The sequence below is a fragment of the Apium graveolens genome, chromosome 3, assembly GCF_009905375.1.
Source record: "Apium graveolens cultivar Ventura chromosome 3, ASM990537v1, whole genome shotgun sequence".
Lineage (NCBI taxonomy): Eukaryota > Viridiplantae > Streptophyta > Magnoliopsida > Apiales > Apiaceae > Apium > Apium graveolens.
Window position 1 is genome coordinate 110,730,362 of NC_133649.1, and position 6,821 is coordinate 110,737,182.

General features: G+C 37.2%; 1 non-coding gene across 1 annotated transcript; it reads left to right on the top strand.

The window, feature by feature from the left end:
• The first annotated feature begins 1,843 nt into the window (after nucleotides 1-1,843).
• Nucleotides 1,844-1,950, top strand: LOC141715767 (small nucleolar RNA R71). The gene has a single exon (XR_012572517.1). It is a non-coding gene; the product is annotated as a small nucleolar RNA R71 (small nucleolar RNA).
• The last annotated feature ends 4,871 nt before the right edge of the window (nucleotides 1,951-6,821 follow it).

The following is a 6,821-nucleotide window of genomic DNA, read 5'->3' on the forward strand; positions in this document are numbered from 1 at the left end:
TAAGCTCAAGTGTAGGAGCTTCCTCAATTGATGGCTTGAGGCACTTTGGAGACTTATTCAGCTCCTCCAATCCAATAGATTCAAAAGGCATATCTATCCTTCGCTTCCAAGGAGAAGCATTCAAATACGGCAACTGTTCATCACCTTCATCATCTTCACTATCTGAATTCCCCAACAAGGCCTTCTCTAAGGCATCAGACCTTAGCATTTGATCAAGTTCTAAAGTAACCACAGAATCGACCAATTCCACTTTTAAGCACTCCTCATTATTAGTAGGGAATTTCATGGCATTCAAAACATTGAACGTCATATCCTGATCCAGTACTCTGATAGTGAGCTCACCCTTCTGCACATATATCAAGGTTCGGCCAGTAGCCAAGAATGGTTTTCCCAAGATTATGGGAATCTTCTTATCCTCCTCGAAATCAAGAATTATAAAATCAGCAGGAAAGATGAGTTTGTCCACCTTGACTAAGACATCCTCCACAATGCCTCGTGGATATTTAATAGAATGATCGGCCAACTGCAAGGACATATTAGTAGGATTTAGATCATATAAGTCCAACTTCTTGAAGATAGATAAAGGCATAAGATTGACGCTAGCTCCCAAGTCACATAAACACTTGTCGAATGACAAGTTTCCAATAGTGCAAGGAATAGGTGAAGCTTCCAGGATCTTTAAGCTTCGGAGGCAACTTCTGTTGCAGCACAGCACCGCATTCCTCCATGAGAGTAACGATCTCTAAGTCATCAAGCTTCACTTTCCAAGAGAGAATACCTTTCATAAACTTCACATAACTAGGCATTTGTTCAAGAGCTTCCGTGAAAAGTATGTTGATATGAAGTTTCTTGAAAACTTCCAAGAACTTAGCAAATTGCTTATCCATCTTTTTCTTCTGCAACCTCTTAGGAAAAGGAGGTCGAGAATAGACCTATTTTTCCTCTGTATTGCCCTCAGGAGGAGTGTTGACAACAGTTGTCTTCCTTGGTTCCACTTCTGTTTCCTTCTGCATTTCTTCTTCAGCCACAACTTTAACTTCTGGAACTGGAAATTTTTCGAGAATTGCAACCTTCCCAGACCTCAATGTGATTGCCTTAACCTGCTCTTTAGATTCCCTTTTGCGTGGTACTTCATTGTCACTAGGGAGTGTACCAGATTATCGATTCAGCAAGGCATTGGCAATCTGCCCAATTTGATTCTCCAAGGTGTTGATAGTTACCGCTTGGCTCTTGCACTTGAGCCTCAACTCCTCTAATTCAGATTTTTCATTAGATTGTAGTAGCTGCTGAAAGTTGGAGTTGTTGTCTTGGTGCATATTGTGGTTGTTGAAAATCAGGAGGGTTGAATTGCTTAGCTGCATACTGCTGATAAGGATGTTGCACCGCATTTTAAGTGTAGCTCCAACTGAAGTTAGGATGATTGCGATTGTTGGGATGATAGGTGGCTGGAGCTGGTTTTTGTGATCTCTAAAAGTTGCTCACGAACTGAGCTGATTCACTAGAAATAGCACACTACTCCATCTCATACGCACCAGCACAAAGCTCACATACACTTGTGATCTGATTAACTCCAAAATTAGCCAAAGAATCCACCTTCATCATCTAAACCTGAAGTTGAGCATCTATAGCAGTAGCTGTGTCCACTTCCAGAATTCCTGCTACCTTTCCTTGAGGCATTCTCTGAGTTGGGTTCTGATATTCATTAGTAGCCATCAGTTCAATCAATTCATAAGCTTCATCATAGCTTTTATCCCATAAGGCTCCTCTTGAGGCTGCATCAATCATGAGTCTGGAAGTTGCACCCAACCCATTGTAAAAGCAGTTAATAATCATCCAGTCAGGCATCCCGTGATGATGACACTTTTTAAGCATCTATTTGTATCGATCCCAAGCTTCACACAAAGATTCTCCAGATTGTTGCGCAAATTGAGTAGGAGCATTTCTGATTGCAGCAGTCTTTGCCATAGGAAAGAATTTAGTGAGAAACTTCTGAGTAAGATCTTCCCAAGTAGTAATGGAGCCTGGTGGTAGAGAATGCAAACAAAACTTAGCCTTATCCCTCAGAGAGAATGGGGAAAAGCCTTAGCTTAATAGCATCTTCAGTAACTCCATTGAACTTGAAAGTTTCGCAGATCTCGATGAAAACCTTGATGTTCATGTTGGGATCTTCTATAGGAGAACCCCCAAATTGAACTGAGTTCTTTATCATCTGAATCGTGTTCGACTTGATTTTAAAGGTGTTAGCCGCGATGGTTGGCCTGATAATGCTAGACTGAATATCATTGATCTTCGGCTTAGAATAGACCATCAAAGCATTATGATTCGCTGCTTGATCTCCCATTATGACTAGAGCTTCTTCTTCAAATTTCTCCTCAACAAAAACTTCTTAAACCTTCTCTTCAACAAGAACTTCTTCAACTATTTCCTCCGCTTTATCAAGTATTCTCTTACGAGATCGAGAACGTGTATGCATACACGCTCTCTAGAGTACCTAAAATACAACAATTACTCAAGTAAGTAACAATATCCGAGTCAATGAAATTTAACGACCACTGATGACAAACACATAAACTAAAAATTAACACCGAGTCCCCGGCAGCGGCGCTAGCGCGGGCGCGCCAGCCTTCTGGAAAAAATTAATTTGCCTTCTTTATTTTGCTGGTTCTTGATGGGTTTCCACGAGCAATCTTCATGACACCTTCCTGACACCATTTTTGCATCAAACAAATGCTAAATCACCTTGATCTCTGTTATATGTCTGAAATGCAAAGACACTATAAAATACATTAGAAACATAAATAACTTGAGTACAAAACATCAGTCCAAGCCTTTATAGAGCATTCTAAGTGGACATAAATGCCACTTAACAAGCCCGATTTGAGAGTTGATGCAAAAAATATGGACTTGGTTAAATCATTATAATAGTATATCTGGGTTATCTGTTCGAAATAATTCAAGTGTTCTTCCGGATCTCCCAGACCGGCAAATGAATTGAAGTTATAATGCTTGAGGCCTCTTTGCCGGTGAATGGCCACTAAGGAATGGCTTAAGGGTGTTAGATTTTCCCCAACCTTCATTCCAGAGTCCTTCTCCATCTTTCTTTGCAGTTCATAAATCATATCTTTGAGGTCCTTTTGCCCGTCCTCATCGTCATCAGAAATAACCTCAGGGATGAGTTCTCTTCGGGTCCTCTTGGTCCCGGACTTGGCCAGTAACTTCTCTTCCTCTAGCTACATTCTTCTCTAAATATTAAGCTCAAGATTTTCCTCTTCCTCTCTTTTGGTCTTTTTTCTCACTTCCTCCAACCTCTTATGTCTAGTTGCTTCTGTTTCTTTTTTATTACTCTGGGCTTTTTAATTCTTCTTCCCTTTGGCCCTGATTCGGTGTAATAACCCTAATTTTTGGAAATTTTTGAAACCCGTATGAATAGTAACTTTTGCTGACAATGCTGATTAAGGAAAATTATCAGACCACGTTATATAGGAGTACTGTTATGGAAATTCTAAGATCGTATTAGTATTCCATAAAGTAAATGAGTGTATGTAAAGGTCATTAGAATTCGGATCCGGACACTTTGATTTTTCCCGAAAATCTACCGGATACCGAAAGAATTGAGTATAAGGTAACATGATTAAAATGATTTAAATTCAACGGTTATAAGAGAGGATCATAAAAGGAATATAAAATATTGAGAAAGGTTTAGGGGAACCCAAGTAATAAGATCCCGGATATGATCTCTCAAACGATCAACGAGAATGAATAATAAACGAGTCGTAAAGCAATTAAACGACTAAGGATCAAGCTTGGGCAAGTAGCTAGGGGATTAGCAAGGATAATACAAGTATTAAAGCACCTAATTAACAAGGATTAAGCTTAATGAAAAGCTTCCACCATAAGAAGAGGACAAGTGGCAAGAATGATGCAAGTGGTGACATAGGCTTGCTTACATCACTTTCCACTAACTAACCAAGAGTTAGCCAAACAAATATCCACCTACCATTCCATTTACACCACAAAATAAGTCAACACAAGCAAGCTTTTTTTTCTCCCCCATTTCCATTGCTCTCGGCCAAAACAGAACCAGCACATTAAAAATGCTGTATCTCCTTCATTTCTCACTCAAATGTTGTGTTATATAGCTCGTTGGAAAGGTATTGAGATGGCCTACAATTCTTGTTCACAAGTCTCATCCAAATAAGCATGGTAAGACCCTCATTTTTACAGTTCTTTAAATCGGACTTTTAGAAACTTCAAAGCCTAACTTTGTGTTCTTGATTTCTTTGGAAAGATCAAGCTTGTAGGAGGCTCCCTAAGGCTTCCTAGCAATTTAACACCTCCCAAGGAAGGTATAAACTTCAAAACCTAGCCTTTACTTTGATTATTAGTGAGTTTGATGGTTGGTTTTCTAAATGAGAAGCATGAACTTTGATTATTAGTAGTTTGATTTGAATTTGGAGTGATTTGGTGAATGAAACTTATTATAGTTAATAGAACTTGATTGTGGTTGGTTGAGATGAAGAATCTGGAGAATAAGGACTGGTATAGTATTATTTAGTTGAGGTTTTGATGTTTTAATGATTGGGGGTTATTTGGTGAGGTTTTGGTGTAGTGAGAAAATTGGTAATCGCGTAAACATAGCCGTCGTAATACCCGATTTACCTTAGACTGTTTTTGTTCTTAATTTTAGGACCCTTGAACTCACTGAAAGATTCTGACCATTGCCATATTTAGATAGTTCATGTTACAAGCTTCGTTTTGATATGTGGTTCGCTTGAATCCGAGGTACGGTTTAGGAGAAACGACCGTTTTAATTAACGGCGTTTCGCGAACGAACCATTACCCCTCACCTTACTTTTAAACCTTGGTTAAGGCCTTTAAATGACTAATTGGAGTATGAAACAATTATGTAAAGTGTATTAGGCAGTTGGTAAGGCACTCGCGAAAGAATCGCTTTAAAATTCTTAATGGTTAATTTATTAAAAATGGTGGAGCCGAGGGTACTCGAGTGACTTAAGTGAATCGTTAAGCGCATAAGCGAACGTTAGGGGTCTAATTGGTTAAAGTCTAGTTTCTTAAGCGAGCGGGGTTTAATTCCGGCTTATGTTGTTGTTCATAGGTTATCGGACCCACTCTAAGCTTAAGTCTATCCGGGAGCACTCAGGCAAGTTTTCTACCCGTTATACTGTTGTTGTGATGTATATATGTATATGCATTATCTTGTGATAGATGCATGTTGATTAATTAGCAAATTTTGCGATATATTGAAGCATGCTGATATGGTATATATATGCATGTCTGTTTCGTAATCTTGATATATATCTGTTGATTCAAATGCTTATTAGTTGCATAATACCTATGCTAGAGATAGGCAGTAGTTGCGTATACCCCTTAGTATAGGGGACCCAAAGGTGAACATTTTCTAAAACCGGGAGTCGATGTTCCCGAGTATATTATATATATATATATATATATAGATATAGTTTTCAAAACTATGAATTGAATAAGACTTATTCGATAACTTTATTTTATTAATGAATATTATTTTGAATATTCATTCGAGGGCTTATGACTCCGTTTATTTTATTAATGAATATTATTTTGAATATTCATTCGAGGGCTTATGACTCTGTTTATTTTATTAATGAATATTATTCTGAATATTCATTCGAGGACTTATGACTCCGATTATTTACTAATTAATATTCTTTACTTTATTAAAGAATAATGTGTCGATAATCAAACTCACTTTTGATTATTCAAATAAAGATAGTACTTTCGTATAAGTATATCTTTGGTTTTTTAATATTCATTTCAAGTATAAGTTTTAAAACTTCTACTTCAATTATTTTTATAAGGATTATCCTTATGGGAATATTACTTAAATGATAATATTCAGATATTTTCTAATATATCGGGACTGATTTACTTTATTAAATCAGCATTACTCCAAACACTCTTTAAAGTGTTTTCGAGTCTTCAAAATGATTTTTAAAAGTTAGAGCGGATCCCAAAACTCATTTTTATATTTAAGATCTTCCTTTTAAAGGGGATTTAAATACTCGCTCAAAACCGGAGGGATCCGGCTCTGTGGTGTATTTTATATTCGCAACGAGGTTGCTGTTTTGTGAAATGAATTGATTACTTACCCAACGTTCGGGAAGTAAGTCCATCTATTGAGTCGGCATAAGCAACATGGGCTCAGTGGGCGTCCATGAAAGTGTAAGTGGCTCAGTGGAATCCATCAAATGCGTAAGTGGCTGAGTGGCAGTCCAGCATAAGGTCCTATTGCGACCAGGGTGATGACCAGTGGGGAATTCGTCCATCTACTAGTAGAAAAGGTTACTTATTGGTATTCTTGCCTGATCAACAAGATATCAGGTTTATGCCAAGGTTTTCTCCTTTCCAAATTCATTGGATATTGCAACTCTGTTTATAATTTTCATAACAGAGGTTTTCAAGGAGTGTATGAAATGTATATATATATAGGTGTGTATATATATATCAGGACTTAATGAAGTATCTCGTAACTTCATTATTTATAATGATATTTCAAAGATTGAATCTATTCAAGTCTTATCTTGTAGTCTCATCAGTGTGATGAACTTTTGAAACTGATTATAACTTGAACGGTGGTAGTTCAAGTAGTATTTGGAAAAGATATAAGTATATTGGAGTATCTTGTAACTTCATCTTTTAAACTTATATCTAATGAATGATTATCTTATGCATGTCAAAGATTTTCAAAAAAATGTTGAGACAAGGTTAGATATATGAGATCACCTTACAACGATATTTTTATACAGTTATAAACTGGAACTCTG